We start from the raw sequence: 24,605 nt of genomic DNA on the forward strand, positions 1-24,605 counted from the left end.
TGCCATTATATTTTGAAAGAATGTGATGTGTTTTTTCTTTTGATTTTATAGAGGATTGCATTTAAGTGATTGTATGAATCTCAGAAGAGACTTTGAATTTTGGACATTTAATCATTGCTGAGACTGTGACAGACTATGAGGACTTTTAAAGTCAGACTAAATGCATTTTGCATTATGATATTATTATGATGCAATGGGGGCCAGAGAGTGAAATGTGGTAGTTTGAATATAATTGTCCCCCATCATCTCATTGGGAGTGGTACTACTAGGAGGTATTGCAAGGTTGGAGTCGGTTTGGCATTGTTGGAGGAAGTGTGTCATTGTGGGTGAAGGTTTTGAGTTTTCCTATGCTCAGGATACTTACTGCCCAGTGGATCAGTCAACTTCCTGTTGCCTGTAAGATGCCTGCACTCTCAGATCCAGAACCACATCTGCCTGCTTGCCTCCATGCTCCCTGTCATGATGATAATAGACTGAACTTCTGAAACTGTAAATGAGCCACCTTAATTAAATGTTTTCTCTGTAAGAGTTGCTGAGGTCATGGTGTCTCTTCACAGTATTAAAAATTCTAACTAGGACAGTGGCACACACCTTTAATCTGAGCACTCAGGGTACAGAGGCAGGTGAATGTCTGTGAGTATGAAGCCAGTGTGCTTACATAGCAAGTTCCAGGACAGCCAGGACTGTACAGAGAGACACTGCATTAATAAGACAAAATGAAACAATATAGACTAGCAAAAAAGAGGTTGCTTGAAGTAGTGAAACAGCTCTGAAACCCCAGAACTGGGGAGGAAGAAGCCATAGAATTAGAGTCCAAGGTATTTCTCAATTACTTAGTGAGTTTGTATGCAGACTGGCTTACAAGACACCTTTATGCAAAATCAAGCAAACACCCAAAAATAGAAAAGGAAAGAAAAAGATGAAGGAATAAAAAAATCTATTCATTTTGACCACACAGTTTTATTTTCTCCCTAGACTAGAGTGTTCAAATCATGTCTATTAAACATCATGTTTTCCCAAAATGAAACAGTCACCTCTCTGTGTCTACACTGCTGAGCCTGGTCCAGCCTGTCTTTTCTATGTAGGGCTGCAGACACCTCCTGGGAACTGCCTTCTGTCTAATTCCACTGCCCTAGGTTTTCCCCTGTTCATTGCAGCATTTGGGATCAAAACTATGGAAATCAGGAACTTCTAACAGGTTTGGAATGAACACTACATGAGAACACAGGATCAGAATTCCTGGGAGATGGAAGTCAGTCTTGATGCTCCCTCAGTGTGGTACTGTCCCCTTTCACTACAATGACTTGCAATGCTTGCTTAGGATGTGATCTCCTTCCAGAGAAGCCTCAAGCATTGCATGTCAGACACAGCTGGGCCTGAGTTAGGATTCCATCTGTGAGTGAATCATCTGGAAAGGTTAATTTCCCCTGTTTTGTTTCCTTGCTTGTTTTTGCTGCTGTTATTTATGCATCTGTCACGTAACAATGAAACCAACCATAACGGTTAATTTTTAGTTATTTTTTTTACTTTAATCACGTGTCTCTTCTCTTTTTAATTCATTGCTTTTATACATCCAAAAATTGTTGAAACCGATCCTAAAGTCACAAGGCAGATACAGAACTGTCATGGTTGACTCTTTCTGAGGATCCTCACCAGAATGGCTTCACTGTTCAAAAAGTCTTTTAACCCAGAGTCACCAGCAAATGACCTTGAATTAGACAATGCAGAGCTCATTCCAAGCCAGTCTGGAGAAGAAATCTCTGACTCCTCAGGCACACAGCTCAACTTTCCCCCAAATAATTGGGCAAAGCAGGGGCTGCAATGATCCTGGGAGATGTTTCCCTCATGGTTGTAGCCAGAAAAGCAGAGCAAGCAGCAGGTGATTTCTCAACTGGTCTTGGAGTTTTTCCCCCAAAACTATAAATTATAAGGAAAAATTTGCCTTGAAAGAAACATGGGTATCAAGTGGCAGGAACCCTGGGAGTTTCATGGAAGGTCTCTTTGATGAGTGTTAGAGCCTCCTGTCAAGTCAAGGAGAGTTCCTGGGACGAGAGATGGCTAACTCAGGAAGACAGTCATTTTGAGAAGTACTGAGAAGGTGTTGTAGTTTTTATTATTCATGAGAAAGTACTGCCCCCAACAAAAACCTTACCAGGGAGAATACCAAGTGCCCTAAATTAGCATAAATATAGCAAAATAAACCCTTTGCTGGTTTGAGGGACACACTTAAATGTAATTTATTTACATGGTGACAGAGAGACTGGGGAATTAATATTTGAGAACTAAAGGCTTTAGAGGAGATACCCCAGTCTTAGAGATGCCTCAGTCAGGGAGGTGCTTACAATGTAATCATGAGGTCTGAGTTGGAACCTCAGCACATACTTAAAAATAAGGTTTGAGAGAATAGCATGTGATCCCAATACTTGAGATGCAGAAACTGCGGATCCAAGATGTTACATGTCTTTCCAAATTTGCTAGTACACATCATTAAGGCACTGTGTCTACACAGCTGAGTTGGCAGAATGACAGAGTAAGGTTTCTGATGTTGAAATCTGGCTTAGGTGCAGTTGTAGTGTATACTTGTAAGAGACAGTGCTAGCAAACACACAGTGAATTATGGAAATTTGTCATTTTAATTTCACTATAATGGTTTGCATGTGTTGCAAGGCACAATTCTTTGATGAAGGGTGAAACCTATACTATTTTGTGTGTACAACAATAGACATTTAGAATCTGGTGAGTAATTTTTCTACTCTAGTAAAGTGACAATAGAAGATTCTTCTGTTAGATCTATGAACTCACAAATTCTGGGTTCTAGCACCACACAAGATTTCTCTCCACAAAGCAGAAACATTTCCAAATTCCTTTTACACAGCCATTATTAGCCTGAAACCAAAACCAGAAAAACATTAAATGAAAATGAGTTTTGTATATATACTTCTTAGATTTCTTTTAAACCATTTAGTAGGACAAAGTTATGTTGCTTGTAAGAAAATGGATGTAAACAGAATTACATTCAGTGAATAAAACCAGTCATGGATAAACCAATATTATGACTGGTATGATGGCACACACCTTTAACCTAAGTATTCAGGAGGAAAGGCTGGCAGATACATGAATCCAAGGCCAGCCTGGTCTATGGATTGATTTCTAGACCAGCAAAAGAAATGTAGGGAGACCCTGACTCACATAAAAAGAATGAAAATAAGAAAAGATAAAAGATAAGAAAGAAATGAAAAAAAAAACACTCACATTTATTGTTTTCCTGTTTGTAGTTCATAGAAGTTTTAGCGATACACAAAATTGTGTGTGTGTGTGTGTGGTGTATGTGTGTGTGTGTGTGTGTGTGTGTGTGTGTGTGTGTGTGTGTGTATACATACAATCAAAATTGTCCAGGAGAACATTGCAGACCTAGACAAGGAACAAAAATAGAGCAGTTGAAGAGGTTGAGGGAAATGTCCTGAGTGAACTATATTTTTGTATGAAAAGTTCTACTGTGACATGGTTTCTTGTACAATGACACTTACAAATACTAAAATAAAATAAAATAGAATATTATTTGTTCCCTTATCCTAACAAATCTCCAGTTATCTGGGTTTTACTGTCGTTTTACTGTCATATTCTTGATGTGACAACTTTTGTCTTCTGTGAGGTATCATTGACTTTACCTGGTATAGTTGCCTTGACATGAATGCATCATAGTTATTTCAGGGTAGAGTCCATGGATCCTGAGGCACTGTGTGCCTTTCAAGTCCTGAGAAACCAAGGTAGTCCCCAAGACTTTGATGCATTCAGGTCACTGTAGTATCTCTGTGTTCCCTAGAAGTCAGTGAAGACTATGGAAATATGGCTGAACATTAATCTTGTGTACAACACATAGATTGCAACCATCATTGTATCATGGCAACCTACATAACATTCAGTGTTGTCAAATCTGTAAAATCTGATGGCTTGGAAATAGAAGCAACATTTGTTCACAGAGGTTCTTTGAACTTGGTTACTGGCAGAAGGATTTAAAGAAGGAGACTCTCAGTTTATAGACTCTGGAATTCAAGATTGAACTTAAGTGTTCATTCCCTGAAGAGGAATCTCTGGATCCCAGAACTTGGTCCTGGGCAGGAAGAACATTTCAGGGAGAATTAGAGTGAAGAAGAGATGATAAGGCAGGAGAAGCAGAGAACAGGAGTATAGAGGGGAGATGATGAGAGGGGAGAGGATACAAAATATGAGAAATAGAAGGAGATGAAAGAGAGGAGAGCAAGAATCAATGACAAGCCAGTGATATTAAGCTCCTCATGTAGGAAAAACAATGACTTTTCATGTATTCAGATTATAGAAGGTACATTTGTTTTTTTACACTCTTCTTTGGTTCCTTTCAATATCTCCTGGATTATTTTAAGATCAAAAATATTAAACTAAATGTTTCTTTGGACAAGCAATTCAACATTCTCCTTCTGCAGCTCTGTGCATTGATTTATTGTTTCTGGGGACATGAGGAGCACTGGATACTTGAAGCCCTCCATGCTGTCCCAGTGATTTATGTAAAAATCTGAGTGAGGAAAAGCCACAAAAATGATTTCCAGAAATACCTTATGGCTTTTTATTTATAATTTAACTCACATACCTTCTTTACATACTAATGTAGCTAGAGTTTTTCTGGTCCTGCCTGGCCCGTGTCAGGACAAATCTCTCTCTTCCGCAAGTCTCGCAGCTGCTCAGACCCAACTAAGTAAACACACAGAGACTTATATTGCTTACAAACTGTACGGCTACAGCAGGCTTCTTGTTATCTAGTTCTTCTATCTTAAATTAACCCATTTCTATAAATCTATACCTTGCCACTTGGGTCATGGCTTACCGGCATCTTCACATGTTGCTTGTGATGGCGGCAGCTGGCAGTGTCTCTCTGCCTCAGCCTTCCACTTCCCAGAATTCTCTTCTCTCCTTGTCCCACCTATACTTCCTGCCTGGCTACTGGCCAATCAGTGTTTTATTTATTAACCAATCAGAGCAACACATTTAGCATACAGAACATCCCACAGCATATTGATGCAGCTGCTTTTGTGTAAGTTGATTATAGGTTTGTCTTCCACATAATTCTAAGTCTTTCCCTTCATCTCTTTTGGGTTTACATATTCAGTGTGGTCCAAACACTTTAATCCACCAGATCTATAAATGCCAATTCTCAGTGCTGTGTGAACCTGTGTAGCCATCAATTCCACAGTGCAACATATGCTAGACATTCCCTTTGAGTACATAATAAGAGAATGAACATGTTGGGGTCTGAGCTTTTGGTCTCTGTGATTCAAATTTAACATACTTACATACTTACAAAGTAGGTTCTCTTTTAGTTCATTTAAGGCTTTATTCACCATCCTGAAGATTTACATATGAAAGTAAAATGACCCTAAATTGTATAGACTCTATCTTGAGAGACCATTCCCATTTAACTAGACATGAAAATAAATCTATTTTTAAAATAGACAGCTCTTCTAAAATTTGCTGTTCTTACAAGATAATAGGTCATAAAACTAACTGCTGTTTCTGCTTTTGTGGTTAAATTTCCTTGCTCTTCCCTGAAAAATGACTACAGCATCTACAAGACATATTTTAAAATAAACATCTGTCTACACATATTCATAAAACACATAATATTTGGAGTTTTGTCTTTAGTCTCACTGATTTGATATGGCTAGCTTCTGAATCTTGGGAATGCTCTCAGCTACAAACCTGGTCCTAATCAGTACAGGTGTCAGTACCTATATAAAAAAAACCCCACTCACTCTAATTTATTCATGGTCATAGTGAACCTCTGAGTGACCATTGACCCATAATAAAAGCAAGCTATGCTATATAGAATTAATCATTTTCATAGTGAATACTGAAATTTGTCTATTCCTAAATTAGAATAACATTCTATCTCCTAAGTTGTGACAGAACTTGAGGAAAGCTCCATTAATAAATCCAAGTCATGTACCTATAGCTAAATTTATGCACATGGTGTTTGGCTTCCTGGAAAGATAGTTTGGCTTAATGTTCTGTTTGTGTGGTGTGATCATTTTCTAATGGATTATTCAGTAAATTTCAGAAAGACTGATTCCACATTTCAAACCCATCCACTGCTTCCCTTTTCACAATCACTCACTCTTCCTCAAAATCCATCTGTCTGCTCCAGATCCTTTGATTCCCTTTATGTGCTCATACCAAGGATGGCAGAACTCAGAAAATTCTTCATCATATAACTCTGCAGATAAAACTCAACTGAAACTTTCTCAAAGTTTGAGATGGGAATAAGTTTTCTTCAGGGGTAACATCAATTCTCTCAGCTGGTAATGTCATGGCTACCTCCTATAACCTCATCTTTACCACAAGAAACATGAGTTCTCTGTATATCAACATGTCAGTCACACTGTATCAGGAACTCCCACCTACATGGAGACAGGCTGTCTGTCCTGTGACCCCTGAGGTTCTATCCAGCATCAGCCATCAAAGGGAAATCTACGTTCACAGATGATTCTGTTTCTTCCCTCACGATTGCAGAAGCTAGGACATTCTGCTGTAAGCTATGTGAGTTCAGCTCTGAACTGGTCTTTCTCTTTCACTAGAGAAACCAGCACAGGTCAAATACCTACAGAGGGACTGATTCCCCTTGATACCTCAGGGTAATAAGGTTTAAAAAAGGTACAAGAGATGCTCTTTCAGTCCTCTTAAGCTCTTTTTGGAACTATTTGCTATGGTTTTAGCTGTAGGTTTGTACCACAAAGAGGGACATGGTATCTTTGCCATTAAAACACGTGGTGACAGTGCTTATGGGTTCACCTCCTCTCCCTTTCCTTTGGAAGAAACTCAGGATCTATTCAATGAGATGCTGCAGTGCATGGTGAAATTGTGAGCTAAGAGGGGGTTTCTTAGAGACTTGACCACCCCTGCTTGACTGTATAAACTCCTCCTTTTTAACCCTGGCTTCCAAAACAATTTGATGATTTTCCTTTTCCTAGTGAAAACATTAGTGCACAGTTGGAATTAAGAGCTATGTCCCTTTGTAAAGGGAAGTAATAGTAACAAGGATCTAATGTCATACGTATGTGTATAAAATGTAGAAAAGGCAAATATCTGTAGATAGCAATAGCAAGTAATTCTAAAGGGATTTCCTTCTCTATACCAACTTTACATTTTCATAGTTGGAGCTGACTGCTCACACCACTTCTGCTTGAGTTTCTAGCTGAGATTTATAAATTTCTTATCTGGATACTTCCTTGGACATACAGACAGACAGAGAATACATTTTTGTCCTATTATGAAATACTATATGTTGTAAATATTTAGGTATATATAATTTAATTTGCAATATTTTTTAGGCAACCACAGTTTATTAGTGATCCCAATTGTAGGCAAATTTCACCAATATTGAGGCTGTTTTTAACTTCATTGAATTCAATTTTGTGTAAAATTTATCTTTACACAACTACATTGCTGTCTTGGGGTAATAGTATTTTATAGTTACATAATATAGGTCTACAAAATATTTTAGGACTTGAGGATAATTTGCCATCACAGGATGGAATAAAGCAAAGAACAGCCAGATGAACCAAATTATTTATATTAAAAAAGAAATATTTTAAACATGATGAATGGTGGTGTTGCAGATATCCTATGATTATAATCTTATTCGATGCAGATGTTCTCAGTCCTGTAAAGTCTTTCTTTTCCCATTGGTGGGATCTGGGGAATCAGGGAGTTAAAAAGTGATGCTGCAGTGGACAAAGATGCATGCCTCCAAGCCTGAGAATCCCAGAGGCTTACGTGGTTAAAGGGGAGGCATGATTCCTGTGCGCTACTCTCTCTCTCTCTCTCTCTCTCTCTCTCTCTCTCTCTCTCTCTCTCTCTCTCTCTCTCATTTGTCTGTCTGTCTTTCTCTCTTTCTAAAGTATAAGTAATGGTTTTAGAATTCTCACCACTGGAACCTCAGGTACATGGCTGCAACAAATTTGAAATGAATGTTGATTATGAGGCACAGTGCAACATGCCAACTAAAAGTGAAGGATACTGTAAGGATGATTGTTCACCATAGCCAGGACACTTCCATACTCAGGAAAATGTAGATGTAATTCTTAATGATTTTATTAAATAAGAAACACAGAGACAAATACAGAGATAAAAGCCTCAGAATTCATAGAGCAGTAGCCAAGAGCTGAGACCAAGACCGCCTTCTTACCCCTCGTTGCTGCTGCCATCCTTCACCAGAGAAAGAGACATACTTTCTGTGTACCTGTCTTTTTATTGACTTTCTGTTCTGCCTTCTCATTGGTTGTAAACCCAACCACATGACATCCTCCTCACTGCCTGTTTATACAGACCTCATGGTCTTCTATGGTTGGTAATGAGATTAAAGGCATGTGTCTCCATGCTGATGGTATCCTTGAACACACAGAGATCTGCCTGTCATGTGATTGAATTAAGGGCATGTACTACCACTGCCAGACTTCTGCTATGGCTTGCTATTAGCTCTGACTCTCAGGCACTTTTATTTATTAACATGCAAATAAAATCACATTTCAGCACAAATAAAATATCACCATAGAAAAATTCTTCTGAAAATGACGTGCTTTCTTATTCCTCAAGATTGGAATGTACTGGGTGAAGAGAAGCACAATATTTAGCATGGCATGAAGACAGTAATCCTGCATGTCTATCAAGAGTTCTCTGGATCTCACATTAAGTGACAGTCACAGGGGTATAACAGAATCTCGTACACAGACCTGACCATGGAGATCCTCTTTCTGTCCCAGACTGCACTGGGAATGCTGGATATCTCAGCCTTGCTTTGCTGTTTTATCATTGATGTATTCTCTGGGATCAGAGCCTGGCTGACAGATTTAATAGTCAAGCATGTGACCAAGGTTAACTTCATGGTTCTTCTCTGTAAAGGAATCTCTCTGACAATTGCTGCTTTTGGACAGACATATTTTCTAGATAACGTTGCATGTAAACTTTTTTTTATTTTCATAGAGTTGCCAGAGGATTATCTCATGCATCTGCATCACTCTTAACTTTATTCCAGGCTATCTTGATCATCTCATGGTATGCCAAGTATGTACAGTTTAATTCCAGGGCTCAAATATATTTGGACCTTCTGTCAGCCTGTGCTGAGCCCTGCACCTAATGGTAAATGACTTCACTCCTGTGCTTGTGACAGACATGTGGGTTGGAAGAAATTGCACTGAAATTAGAGATTTTCTATATTGTGCTGTGGCCAAGCCTCAAAAATCTAATCTACACAATTTATGTGATCTTATTGGGATCCTCACATATCATGTGTTTGGGAATCATGATGTGGGCCAGTGGTTCCATGGACCTTTTCCTGCTTTAGCACAAGCAAAGGATTCAAAATATTCATAGAGTTCTGTGTCCTAGGTCATCTCCTGAGACCAGAGTCACCCATACCATCCTTGTCCTGGTGAGCACTTTTGTGTTCTTTTATACAACTCCTGGTATCTGAACCATGTGTTTAAGCTTTGTAAATGGAACCACCAGGTATTGTGCCTATTATAAGGTAAGACTTAGCTATAACATTATACTTTCTGAAAATTCAACTTTAAACCTGAAAATATTTAAGGATGGATGAAAATATGAAAAGTTTTAGCAATTATTTTCTATAAGATCACTACCAATAGAAAAAATGTCAACACAGGGACTACATGTATCACAGCAATTAAGAATTCTTATGAGAGACCATCTTAATCAATGACACATCACATATGAGTGATGAATTTATATTCAATAAAAAAGAAATAATTAAAGAAATATCATGAAAAAAAGAAAATCTACAGGTAATTGAGTGCAGAAGAAGGAGAATTAGTCTTCTCTAGGGATGAATCAATTAATTGTTATTCCTATACCAGTGCAACACCCTAAAAATACATACATTACATATGATCAACTCTAAATGGATGTAGCAGACTACATCCATTTATATGTGTGTGTGTGTGTGTGTGTATGTGTGTGCACTTACTAATATCAAACGACACATTACAATTCAGAGAGTTCAAATATTTACATTTCCTGCCCTCTTTCTATTTTTTTGTTGTAACATTTTATCTTTCCTATAATCAAACACTTACTGAAACTTCATATATACTAAATACAATATCTAAAGATGGATGTAAAAATTAAAACAATTACCATTTCTTTCAATGGGATCATAATAAATACAGAAATATATATATATATATATATATATATATATATATATATATATATATATATAATCATAGCAATTAAGAGCATTAGGAGTATGTATTATGATCAATGATACATTGTGTGTGTGTGTGTGTGTGTGTGTGTGTGTGTGAATTATATTGAATTGTGGAGACAAAAATAAAAGAACAAATTTATAGCAAATTGGACTTAGATTAAAAAAAAACAGCATATGTTTACTCTCATGAACATGCTGGCCTATAATTGTTATATGTAGATGTAACCAACTGTCTTATTAAATAAGAAACACAGAGCCGATTCAGAGAAGAAAGCCAAGAGGTCAGAACTAAGAGCCTTACCCTTCCTGCTTCAGCAATCCTGCTTCAGCCAAGAGAGCTCTTCGAAAAAAGGGGCCTAGTTCCTGTGTGTATGTCTTTTTAGTCTAGCTGTTCTGCCTTCTCATTGGTTGTAAACCTAAACACATGACTGCCTTGTCACTGCCTGTATGTACCGCCCTCCAGGTCCTTAAAGGTGTGCGCCACCACCGCCACGCACTTGCTATGGCTCTAATAGCTCTGACCCCCAGGCAACTTTATTTATTAACATACAATTAAAATTACATTTCAGTACAAGTAAAATACCACCACATTTCCCCTTTTCTATTTTAATAAAAAGGAAAAAAAAGAAAAAGGTTATAACTAACAAAAGAAAAACTATATACAAAAGTACAATAACTATATACAATATATACAAATAATAAATGTCTAAACAATGTCTAGTCCATTTGTATTTGACAAATTCAGAGATAATAATTTCATTATCCTATTTTGTTAAGTCCAAAATGTATCTAATTCACTTTCTATCCAAATTAATCTTCAACTATAACTAACTAACCTTCAACTATAACTAACTAATCTTCAACTCCCTCAGAGACCCAAGAAGGAAATAATATTAACTAACAAAAATAAAAACAGAAAGTGCATGCAAGCAACTTCCAAAAAATTTGTGAGTTGACAGAAACAGCTAGCTGCCTGGACAGTCACCTGAGGTTTCTCCGCAATGCTGGGGCATCATCTTCAGTCTATAAGCTTAGCATATCTGACAGACTCATTTGTGAAGTAGGATATACACAAGGTCAACAGTTCAACCTCACATTGGGTGAGAGCAGTCCATGCACCAGAAACACCTGAATTCCACTAGTGTCATGTCATGATTCAGGATTTTAAATTCTGGAAATTTTTGATGGTTTTTTAATTCAGCTGTCCATTCTTCTTGGCTGTGTACATATGGCTTCATCTCAGCATCCTGTTCTTCTCCATATCCCTCTATCAAATGCCAGTTTACTATTGAGAGGCGTGAGCTTAGTTACTCTTCAAGAATAACTGTTTCAGCTGCTGTTCCATTGCACATCAGAAGCCATCGGCCCACTGCCTGTTCAGCTGCCTTCAAAGAAAAGGGCACTGTACCTTTTCCAAGTTGCGAAGGCCATGTCAGGGATGGTGCCATATTGTCCTGGCCTCAGAAGATGCCTTTTGATAAAGCCATAACCACGCTTGTTTAGGCAAGAATCAGTAGTCCTTTGTTTCATGTCCTGTCTGTCCATTTTGTCAGCAGTTGATTCGAGGACACTTTGTTGTCCAGTGGCTAACTTTTGCCACAATGAAAGCTAACTCCATACGCAGTTTCTTCAATGCCCATATTTTCTCTGAAGTAGATTGGTACTGCCAGGAGCCGACATGTCTCATAGTCATAACAAAAAAGAAAAATTTTCTAAGTTATTAAAACATTTTAAATGCCATATTCTATAGTTCTCTGAAGGGTTTGAAGATGACCTATCTAAAATATATCTGCTCAATTTTTAAAACATGTCTAATATGACTACAAGTTCTATTGTAATGTCTAACTACTAACTATCATTTCTTTATATCCTAATATTTGGTAATAATAGCATTCAAGGATCAGAAAATTGCATTGTTAAATGAACGACATAAGTACAATTAGAAATATACATATAGCATTTTCTAACAATATCAATTTCAATATATATAATTTGTATACAATATAAAACAATCCAATCCAATGTAAAGTATTTAAAACTAGTAATTGTCTTTTTCTTCTTCTTTCTTTCTCTCTTTTTTTAAAAATAAGAACCTTAAATCTAATCTGCTTAGTCTTTTTCCTAACCCTTGACAACAACTTGTAACCAACCCCCCTAAACAATGAAAATTATCCCAGACCCAAAACCCATTAAAAAGACCAAAAAACCACCCACCCCACACCACCTCTTTGGGAATGTGGGCATCGTATTCTTAAAATTGCTTCCTGCTGGGTATGGGCAAAGTTATCTTTATTCTGAAAGAAAAATTTTAGGTTAATTGTCAAGTTCTAGGAAAGGTAATTATATCCTTCCTTATCCAGTTTGTGTATAATGCCAAAGTTCAGGGTTTATCTCAAGTCCTTATTCAAGTAGTCTTTGAGACTGAATCATCTCATCTAGTCATCTCAAAATTGCTCTGAGCACCTTGTAGTTCAAAGCTGATCTGTAGATGATGTTTGTCAGCTTAGTGATGTTATTATTGTCCACGTGGAATTGTTGTTGTTGTGGGGCCCCAACTTCTTCCTGGAGACTTCAGTTGATGTTAGGCCTGGCCGTGAATTCCTGCAGAAAACTGATAAGAGACTTGAACACAAAGACATATATATATGCAGCTAATTGAAGCCTTTTTTCTAGAATTAATTAGTACTCTATATGACCATTCATATCTTATATATCTATATATATTAATCTTGTAAGTTTTGATATAAAATTTATACTTTAAGAAAAGTTTAAAGAATCAGAATAGAATCAAAGAGTTCAGATTAGTAATAGAATAGTCCCTTAATTAATTTGTCTTTTCTCCTGTCTCATAGCAGAAGATGGCTCTTTTATTCTGGCATGATACAGGGAGTTTGCATTTTCCTTTTAACAACATGCTTGAGTTTAAAAAAGGAGAGAGCCATTCTCCAACTCCAAAGTAAGCTTTAAATTTTAATTGACTGGGACTATTAGAAAACCAATAGTGTTAAATCTTTAGAGAAAAGCAGAAACAAACATTTAGGAAGACATAAAATTTTTTAGATAATATATACCCATATGCCATTTCACTCTGCTTCCTGGGATAGATGATTTGTCCCTTTTCTTCAATTGTCTTATTTGTCTAGTGTTCTTCAGATTCCTTAACCTTCATTCTCCTAAAAGACAAAAACAAAAACCTTTCCCCAAGACTAATTTTGGGGATGTTCCTTTTTGGCGAGTTATTATCTGATTAAATGAAAAGACATGTGTTACTGGTATAAGTTAGTTTAAATTGGATGTTCATGTTGGTTGATGAGCTATTACCTCCTCTAATTAAGAGGTTTCTCTTGTTCAAATCGAACCTTTATCAATTTTGATGGTACCCACAACTTATCTTCTCCTGTAGAAACAAAAGCAAAACCTCGTCCCCAATGTAACACATACCCTGGTTTCCATTCTGAGGTCAGCACATTCTTAAAGTATATAGGCTGATTTAATTCTGTAGTTTTTTTCTATTATCCAATGTCTCTCTGCAGCTGTTGTTCCTTTCTCATTGGCATTAAGAAAATTCAAAGTTAATAGAGCATTATGCAGTCTATTTCTGGGGGGTTTTGTTACCACTTTCTGTTTATTTAGCATATCCTTTAGAGTTCTGTTTGATCTTTCTATAACTGCTTGACCTGTAGGATTATGTGGTATGCCTGTAATATGCTTTATATTGTAATAAGCAAAAAACTGTTTCATTTTAACAGAGACATATGACGGAGCATTGTCAGTTTTGATTTGTGCAGGTATACCCATGATGGCCATAACTTCTAGCAAATGAGTGATTACAGAATCAGCTTTTTCAGAACTCAAAGCAGTTGCCCACTGAAATCCTGAATAAGTATCGATAGTGTGGTGTACATATTTCAGTTTTCCAAATTCTGCAAAGTGAAACACGTCCATCTGCCAGATTTCATTCCTTTGAGTACCCTTTGGGTTACATCCTGCTGGTAATGGCATTTGATTGTAGAAGGAACAAGTAGGACATTTCTTTACTATTTCTTTGGCTTGTTGCCAGGTTATGGAAAAATCCTTTTTTAAACCTTTACTATTGACATGATGTTTTTTATGACATTCTGAGGCCTCCAGCACATTTCCTATTAATAATTTATCAATCTCATCATTGCTTTGTGCTAGAGGGCCTGGCAGACCAGTATGGGATCGAATGTGAGTTATATATAAAGGATGACTCCTTTTCCTGATTGTATCCTGTAATTGAATAAATAGTGAAGTTAATTCTGAAGCATCAGGGATAAATTCTGCAGTCTCAATATGTAATACTACTCTTTCAGCATACTGAAAGTCAGTTACTATGTTGAGAGGTTCTGAAAAATCCATTAATACCAACAGAATAGCATATAATTCTGATTTTTGAACTGAATTATAAGGACTTTGAACCACTTTACTTAAATTTTCTGATTTGTAACCTGCCTTTCCTTGTTTGTTGGCATCTGTATAAAATGTACGAACTCCAGATATGGGCTTTTCCCGTACAATTCGAGGCAAAATCCAATCAGCTCTCTTTATAAGATCAATTCTATTGCTTTTGGGATATTTGCTGTTAATTTCTCCCAAAAAATTACTGCAAGCTCTTTGCCAAGGTTCACTTTCTGTCCATAATTTTTCAATGTCCTCCTTAGTTAAAGGTACAACAATTTCTGCTGGGTCTATTCCTGCTAATTGACGATCCATGTGCCCTTCATGTACTTTCTTTTCTACCAAGGCCAATTCTTTCTCAGCTTCAGGTGATAATTCTCTTGGACTATTTAAGTCCTTGTCACCTTCTAAGGTTTTGAACAAATTATGCAGTTCATCATTTTTTACCCCAACAATAGTTCGTAGATGAGAAATATCTCCAAATAATCTTGGAAAGTCATTAAGAGTCTATAGTCTATCTCTCCTAATTTGCACCTTTTGTGGTCTAATTTTTTGTAGCTCTATTTTATATCCTGAATAATTAATAGAATATCCTCTTTGTATCTTTTCAGGAGCAATTTGTAATCCCCAGCAAGGCAAAATTTTCTTTACCTCTTCAAACAATTCTTTCTAAAGTATCTGCATTTGAGTCAGCTAGTAAAATATCATCCATATAATGATAAATTATAGATTTAGGAAATTTTTTTACGTATCACTTCCAATGGCTGTTGTACAAATATTGACACAGAGTTGGGCTATTCAACATTCCCTGTGGGAGGACCCTCCATTGAAATCTTTTAACTGGTTGAGAATTATTATAAGTAGGCACTGTGAAAGCAAATCTTTCTCTGTCTTTTTCTTGTAACGGTATTGAAAAGAAACAGTCTTTTAAATCAATAACTATGAGAGGCCATCCTTTTGGTAACAGAGTAGGCAAAGGAATTCCAGATTGTAGAGAGCCCATTGGCTGAATTACTTTGTTAATTGCTCTAAGGTCTGTTACCATTCTCCATTTACCAGATTTCTTTTTAATAACAAATACAGGAGAATTCCAAGGGCTGGTTGATTCCTCAATATGCTGAGCATTTAACTGTTCTTCTACCAGCTCTTCTAAAGCCTGGAGTTTCTCTGTTGTTAAAGGCCATTGCTGGACCCATACAGGCTTGTCTGTTAACCATTTTAAAGGTAGAGCTGTTGGTGTCTTTGGAAGATCATCAGTTGTTGTGCCCTGTTCTTGTATAATATGGATGGCTGGTGACCACTCAGAATAATGCCTTCTAATATTTCTCTCAGAAACATGTGCTAATTTATGATTTGTTTCTGAGATTGGAGGGATGTTAATCTGAGTATTCCATTGTTGCAACAAGTCTCGATCCCACAGGTTCATAGCTATGTTAGCCATATATGGTTTCAATTTTCCTCTCTGTCCTTCTGGACCTATACACTCGAGCCATCTTGCACTCTGTTTCACCTGAGATAATGTCCCAATTCCTAACAGTTGAACGTTTACCTCCTGAAGAGGCCAAGTTGGATGCCAAAATTCTGGTGCAATTATGGTAATGTCCGCACCTGTGTCTACCAGACCAGACAACAAAGCACCATTTATTTTTATCAATAATTTTGGTCTTTGTTCATTAATAGAAGTTTGCCAAAAAATTTTCTTTATATTTGCTCCTGAATTTTCTATTCTCTCTGTTTCATCATCCTGACCAGCATGACTTATTCCAATAGGCATTTGGTTATTTAATTGCTCTGGGTAGGGGTTTCCTCTACGACTGCAGGAAAGGTTTGAACTGGATTTGCTATTGGGGCCTGCATGAGGCCCCTCTGGGAGTTTCCCGAAGACTGAGGCAAAGGATTACCCTGTCTGTCCCTTGTTGATCTACATTCGTTGGTCCAGTGTTTTCCCTTACCACACTTTCTGCATACTCCAGAAGGAAGGGGCATTCTGTTGCCATTGTTCCTTGAAGAAACATTGTTTCTAGGAATGACCTGTTTACAGTCCCTTTTCAAATGTCCTTGCTTTCCACATCCAAAACATCTAACATTCCTCAAACCTTTTGAAATTGCTTCTCCTACCCACGTATCATCATGCTCATGAGCTTCAACATTAACTGTGTCTCTAATCCAATCTTCCAAAGGTGCAGATCTTGCTTTTTAACGGCCTGATTATTGTTTTGCATGCTGCATTTGCATTCTCAAAGGCCAAAGATTCAATTATTATCTTACTAGCTTCTGTATCCGGGACCATTCTCTTTACTGCTGAAGCCAGTCTTTGTAAAAAATCTGTGAAAGATTCTTTTGGGCCTTGTACAACCTTTGTAAATGACTCAGTTTTTTTTCCTGGTTCCTCAACTCTGTCCCATGCATTCAAGGCTGCTGTTTGACATAAAATTAGGGTTTGGACATCATATAAACATTGTGTTTGTGCTGAAGCATATTGACCTTCTCCAATAAGCTGATCCTGGCAGACTTGTATTCCTTTATCCCTCTACTGTTTTTCTATGTTTTTAGCTTCATCCTTGAACCAAGTTAGCCACTGCAGCCTTTGACTGGGTTCCAGAACAGCTTGTGCCAGCTCCCGCCAGTCTTGTGGTACAATCCTATTATATGTTGACCAAGAGTTTAACATTTGCTTTACATATGGGGAATGCATGCCATAAGATACTATTGCCTCCTTAAACCTTCATAAATCTAACATTTCAATTGGATCCCAAATATTTTGTGTAGTCATTTGATCAGACAACTGCTGTACGGTTACTGGACAAACTAAGGGTGACTGTGTGAAAACAGGCTTTCTTTCTGTAACCCTATGATCCAATCTTGAAGCAACTTCACTGTTAGTTTCTTCTGTCTGAGTTTTTACAGGTTTAACAGGTTTTTCTAAAGCTGTCACCCTGGCACTTAAATTGACTATCTTTTTAAATAGTAAAATGAGGATAAGCATAGTAATAAAACACATAATTCGATCAACATTAATCTTCTCATATAGCTGTTCCATTGTCAGACTGTCTAAAATTGCAAATAAAGCCCAATTTTCTTCCAATGTACACAGAAAACCCATTTTTTTTTTAATGTGGAAAAAAATTTTTCTTTTAAATAGTTTCCTTTAAAATATCTGATATGTTAAGTGACTTACCAAGTCCTTGTAGAACAGTACCAATCCAAGGGAATTTCAAAACAGCCACCTAGTGTCCGAGGTGTGAGTACAGAGAGAGAGAGAGAGAGAGAGAGAGAGAGAGAGAGAGAGAGAGAGAGAACGCAAGAACTGTAGCTGCAAGTTCTGCCTAAGAGCTTGAATCCAGCCACGTGTTCCTACTTGAGCTTAGTCAAGCCTTGGCTCTGACTACCTTAAGCTCCAACCATGTGCGTTGGCTTTACAGGCAGGGGCCCTGTTCGGCAGGGCAGGCCTGAGTTGTTTGTAGCACTGGCTTTAAGCAAGTAGCTCAAGGTTGGTCCGGCCTGAGGCCAAGCCGACCTGGGCCCGGGCTAGGGAGCCGGCCGCCCTGGCGGGAACCCGGACCTGCAGCCAAGCCAAGTTAAAAGGTTTTTAATGGATTCTTGTCACATTGGGCGCCAAATGTAGATGCAACCAACTGTCTTATTAAATAAGAAACACAGAGCCGATTCAGAGAAGAAAGCCAAGAGGTCAGAACTAAGAGCCTTACCCTTCCTGCTTCAGCAATCCTGCTTCAGCCAAGAGAGCTCTTCGAAAAAAGGGGCCTAGTTCCTGTGTGTATGTCTTTTTAGTCTAGCTGTTCTGCCTTCTCATTGGTTGTAAACCTAAACACATGACTGCCTTGTCACTGCCTGTATGTATCGCCCTCCAGGTCCTTAAAGGTGTGCGCCACCACTGCCACGCACTTGCTATGGCTCTAATAGCTCTGACCCCCAGGCAACTTTATTTATTAACATACAATTAAAATTACATTTCAGTACAAGTAAAATACCACCACATTTGGATTTAAATGTGGGAGTAAATAAAGGAAATGAGAAGGTAGTTAGAAAGGGCCTATATGTTCTGTTTCCTTGTTATACAGCGAGGATATAATCTCTCAGCATTATGTACTGGCCCTGGAACTTCACATTTATACTCCTTGAAAGTTGTTCTTGGAGATTTAGTTGTAGTGCATGTGTTATAGATGCATCAAATTGTGGCTCAGCACCCAATAGTCAGTTGTTCTTTGCATTTTGATTAGTTGTGGACTTCTGTAATGATGTCTACTTACTATCAATGGAAGCATCTCTGCTGATGAGGGCAGAGACCTACTCTTACCTCTGAGTATCAGAATAAGTACATAGAATACAATTTTAAATGATATTGGTATAGGAATTTAGAAATTGTAAGTTTTCTTTTTGGTTAACGGCCTCCTCAGCCATTAAACTATGGAGCTAAGGTAACAGTATCAGACATGAATTCTCTGCTCTTGAGACAGCCTTAAGTTTATTCATAAAATTTCAAGAATATAATTTTGTAAACAAGGCCTGAACAGTGGCAGCAGTATTTGACATGCCAACATGCATGGGGAATCTGACAATTCTCCACCTATCAATGGAGAGCTATAAGTAATTAGTGAGTGCACATAATGGGAGGATCAGTCTTCCCTAGGGATTGGTTATCTGATACTATGTGGTCAGCCCTAAAATAATATACATTTAGTCAACACTACATGAATTTAGGAGTGTATAAATATGTATATAATGGTAATTATAAAAATAAATATATATAATATATTTTATCATATATTTACATTTTATATAATTAAAAATATAGCATTATATATATATGCCTAATTTTATATGTATGTAAAGTAAAAAAGACTATGAATTTTAAAGACAGCTGGCACCCTTCTAATGGTAGATCTTTATTATAGCACACTAATTATGCAAAGCAATTAGTGTCGTTATGTATGATCACTTCCAAGGACAGGCTTAGACATTACAACACAAAATTCTAAATTCAGAATCTATAAAACTCCTAGGCATGTTGACAGTGGTTACTGTGTCTAAATCTGGGCATGGATGTAACCTGGATTCACTTTAAACATTATTAGCTTCATGTGCTTTCTGATGCATGGTGAATGCTTTGGAATATAGACCAAATCTAGGGTCAGAAAGGGGTTCAGAGGCTTTAGAAGGTCATTGTGAAAGCATTATGTATATCCAACATCTTTTTACCACTGTGATTTTCACAAATCCAATACACCTCATCATACCCAACTAGTGTCTAAATTGATTCCCATTTCCAATCTGGAAACTCAAGTGACTCTGTGTTTGTATTGGTTTAAGCTCCATAGCAGTGACCTCCTAAGGCACTACTCCATTGTCAATCATCTTTGACTCCATTCTCATGTTCTAGGACTCCTCTCAATCAGAATATCTTACACTAGACACTACTCTAAGTGCTTTTCCCCTTGTGTTTTAGGCATTTTCAAATCCTCTATGACACTAATAAATACTGTTGACACACAGGGTTTTTGTCATTTCTTGGAGCACTTTTATGTAACTCAGATACACAGTTGTCCTGTTTTCCCTAGTTCCCTTTGGGGTTTTTTTGTGCTCATTTAACTTCCCTCATCATATCTTTATTGTTCACCCAACCTATTCCTTTTATTGATAAGGCTCAGAAGAAAATGCTTTCCAATGACTTGGGTTTTATGGGATGTACCCCAACAATGGCACTATTTATAAAAAATGATTGTAGACCTTTTTCCAGGTTAAACATAACTCGAGGTGGTTAGTAAGCATATAACTCCTCTGTATAATATTCTTGGTTTCTAACCCTTGACTGTAGGTTTATAGTATGCAACCTTTATTATGCTGGGGTATTATCACTGTATCTCTTGACACCTCATGGCATTTATGATGAAAGAATGCTGAATTTTGTTAAAAGTATTTCTGACGTTAGGGCTGGAAAAGTGGAGGTTTCCATCAAGTCCATCCCTTCAGAGAACAGACAACACCATGGGAGAGGAAGCAGAAAGAGTGCAAGAGCCAGAGGGGATGGAGGACACCAGGACAACAAGGCCCTCTGAATCAACTGAGAAAGATCCTATGGACTCACTAAGACTGAAGCCAAAAGCACAGGGAATGCATGGGTCTTCATCTAGTCCTCTGCCTATATTGTAGCTTTCCATTTAGTATTTTTATGGGCCTCCTGAGTATATGAATGAGTGGGTTTGTTTTGTCCAAACATGATTGGATTTATTTTATCTCATTATATTTTTATTGTCATGTTATTGCTATATATCAAAAGACTGTATTTCTAATGACAGAAAGGAAGTGGATTTGATTGGGAGGGAAGGTGAAGAGGAACTGGGAGAGGCAGAGGGAGGAGAAGTTGTAATCAGGATATATTGCATAAGAAATAAAACTGGTTTCAATAAAACAGAAAAAAGAAAGGATATTTTGTGGCATCTGATAAGTCATGCATGTGGTTTCTGACTTTTAGTCCATCTATGTGATATACTGCAGATGATACTGCTGGCTTTGGCTAAGCCATCCCTATATCTTTGGATAAGTTGTGATACCATTTTATTTTAAACTAAAATCACTGTATTGTAATGAACTCCATGAATAAAAGCATTAAAGATCTACAATGAAATAGCCACTCAAATGAAAACTTGCCCAGACCCAGTTTCAGTATCTTTCAATTTAGTTCTATACAGTTAGAATAGCTATGTTGTAGCCATAGAGCTTTGCTTAGGGTATTACACTGTCACTAACAAATATATTTTTATGCCCTTATCCACTGCAGAATAAGAAATTGGCAGATTTGAAGATAGAAAAAAAACTAACTTGATATAGTCTCACATAACTAACTTACTGCTACTTTGCCTAATATTACTGTTTTGGATCTTCTTTCTAGGTGTCATAATAAAGTTAAACGTATCTACTTACATATAAATATTTAAAACTTATAGAATAGGACCTGCATACAAAGAAGAGGATTTGATTTTTCTTTCTTTCTGAGTTCGTGGTACGTGTTTTAATGATATTCATTATAAGTCCATCAACTTTCCTACACTTTTTGTGATTTCTTCTATCACTGTAGTTGAACAATAGTCCATTTTATGTGTGAAAATAAATCTGATATAGATTTATCTGTTTATGGATATCAAGCTGGGCTCCCTTTACTTGATATAATAAAGACAGCAGCAATAAAAATGGATTTGGATATATCTCTGTGTAAGTATATAGGGTTCTCTGGTTATAGGCCCAAGAGTCAAATAGCTGTGTCAAATAGTAGTCCTTTTTTAGTTTTCTTAGAAGCCTCCAAACTGATTTCCACAGTTTCACTACAAATTGGCTTCCAAACTATTGAATAATATAGCACTGCAGTGATTCCAAACTAAATATTAAGAAAGAAAATTTACAGACTAATCTCCCTGATGAACACAGATGAAAAAATCTAAAACATGTTGGCATATAAAATTCAAGATAACATTAAAAACATCATTCATTTCCATTGATTATATTTTTTCACTAAGTGGTAAGGTAAGATGCCCTTTCTCAGACTTTGTTGAGGACTGTTCCTACAAGCTTTGCAAACCAACCTGATTGTCTCTAGTGCAGCTGAATGCAGGATACTTGAGAAGTTAAAGCTGAAAAACTTTTCTGGTACTGGTGCAGCCTAGAGCTGTTGTGAATGGACCAGCCATGGTTTGGTTTCAGTTTTCTTTGCCATTAGACTGTAGGACCCATAAGCTGTTTGTGAAAATCTAAACACTCAGGGTGCCCTAGAGAATGAGAGTGGGAAGAAAGTCACCTTTATTGAGAGAGTTTTGCTAGATCCCTTGTACATGAGCAGGACAAAGGGAAGTCTAGCAAGGATAAGTCGAAAAGTGAGATAGTCCTCTTATAATGAGATAAACTCATGTAGGCTTCTAATTAAACCAGCTGACAAAACTCCCAATTTATCATTTTGGTCAACTGTTAAAGGACAAGACACCAACTCCTTCACTTTCTGTACTGACATTGTGAGGGAGAAGGTAGAGTAAACACCTGGATACAACCAAAAAAAACAAAATCATTTACATACTTAAAATAAGAATTAGAGAGTTTATTCCTTATCCAGACCAAACTGAGTCTAGAAAACACAGAGTAACGATTTATAAGAACAAATGGTGCAAAACAGGGAAAACCCAGAGAAGTGAGGTAGTTAATGTTCACCAGCCATGAATTGTGATTATACAAAAGAGCAACACAGCCTTGTAAGATGGAGGAGAGAGTATAAAAAGCCAGAAAGGTAGACACCAGGGCCAGAATGTTCTGGGTGGCTTTGGACTCAAAGCAGATTCTACTGGAACCACGAGTGCTACGGATGTGATGAATCTTCTGTTTGTGTCTGTACAGAATGACAATCATGGAGCCACTAGACCAGGCCATGAGCAAAGAAAAGAAGATTTCAGGGCACACCACCAGTGCTGAATAGAGTAAGTCATTGATTTCATCTCTCCCTGCAGTGGAACAGTATCCAAAATCTCGTTTTCTTGTTATATTTTTACTATTCCTTTCAAAAAGTGCGTACACAAAGAAAATGACATTTATCAACATGTATAAAACCCAGAGGAGGGCAATGGAGCAGCCAATGTACTTTGATGCTTTGACTTTTAGATCCTTACAGCAGCATTACTTGTGACTGATGGTGATGACTTGGAAGACACTCAAGAGGCAGGTGGTGGCAATGGACACACTCCTGCCAACTCTTTGAATGTACAAAATTAATCTACATGCAGAATTGCTTAAAAAGTGCTTCAACCCAAAAGCTGCCATTGTGTTTGGCACTCCTCTAGAGAGAATGATCAAAGAGTTGGCTCCCGTTAGGTGCATGTGAATCAAATCTGTGGGCTTTAATTTTTTTTCTCCATAGTGAGCTCGATAGTAGTAAAGAAGAGAGAAATTTCCCAGAATTCCAGCCATAGTTTGTGACAAGAAAATGATTTTGATGGTCATATTCCAGAAGTCCATTCTGTGATTGGATATGATTTTCTTTAGACAAAGGCCAAATCCATTTCCCTAGTCAAAATGAATGAAAAGTATTAGGACTCCAAAGATATACAGAGAGAAAAAATCAGAATGTTCCTTATAGCTCAGGAGTAACATCTCAGCCTAGACCACATAACTAGAATTTCTCAAAGTTAATGCCAGGAAAAATTATTACTTACAATGCATACTATTATAAGATGTCTAAAGGCTTCATCACATACATGTGTATGTGGGATATGCCTTCATAATCATTGAATAGACAGCATTATGGGTAAGGATATTTGGCCTGTGAGAAGCAATGGAAAGTGAGAGCCAATAATATCAAGCAAAATATAAGACAATAAAAATATACTGATATTTTCTAGACTTGGTATAGAAGAAGAAAATTTTAATAGCCATAACCAAACTCAAAAACATCAGTTCTTAAAACATATATTATCTAAAACTAAAGGATGATTAATAAAAAATTTATCGTATCATTCAGAATATATCTACAGCTATACAAAAAAATTGTTAAGAGCATAAAATGTATTCATGAGTCACTTGTCTTGATCAAGGCCTCTGGTTTCTTGTACACCACCATTATTGGATTCTCACTGGAACTTCTCTGGGATACTGAATTGCTGCCTTGAGTCTTAGATCATGGGAGTATTGTTTCATAGGACCAGTCTCTTCAAAGCTACAGCATGTCCTAAATGGGGTAGGTGCTAGGGTGCCCAAACCCATTGCACAATTTGGGCCTGGTTGGTAACTGAGAGGGTCATTCTGGATCACTATGGCCACCCACCTCAGGAGGGACAGAGTTAAATCCCTTATGTCCATGCCTTCAGCATCACTTCATCCTTGCCTCTGATGAGGGGTGGGGACACCTCTCTGGAGTGCAGGGGCCAACTGTGACATAGTT

General features: G+C 37.3%; 1 pseudogene; it reads right to left on the reverse strand.

Moving 5' to 3' along the window:
- Positions 1-22,672: 22,672 nt before the first annotated feature.
- On the reverse strand, positions 22,673-23,692 carry LOC131904501 (vomeronasal type-1 receptor 4-like; annotated as a pseudogene).
- Positions 23,693-24,605: the final 913 nt, after the last annotated feature.

The sequence above is a fragment of the Peromyscus eremicus genome, chromosome 1, assembly GCF_949786415.1.
Source record: "Peromyscus eremicus chromosome 1, PerEre_H2_v1, whole genome shotgun sequence".
Taxonomy (NCBI): domain Eukaryota; kingdom Metazoa; phylum Chordata; class Mammalia; order Rodentia; family Cricetidae; genus Peromyscus; species Peromyscus eremicus.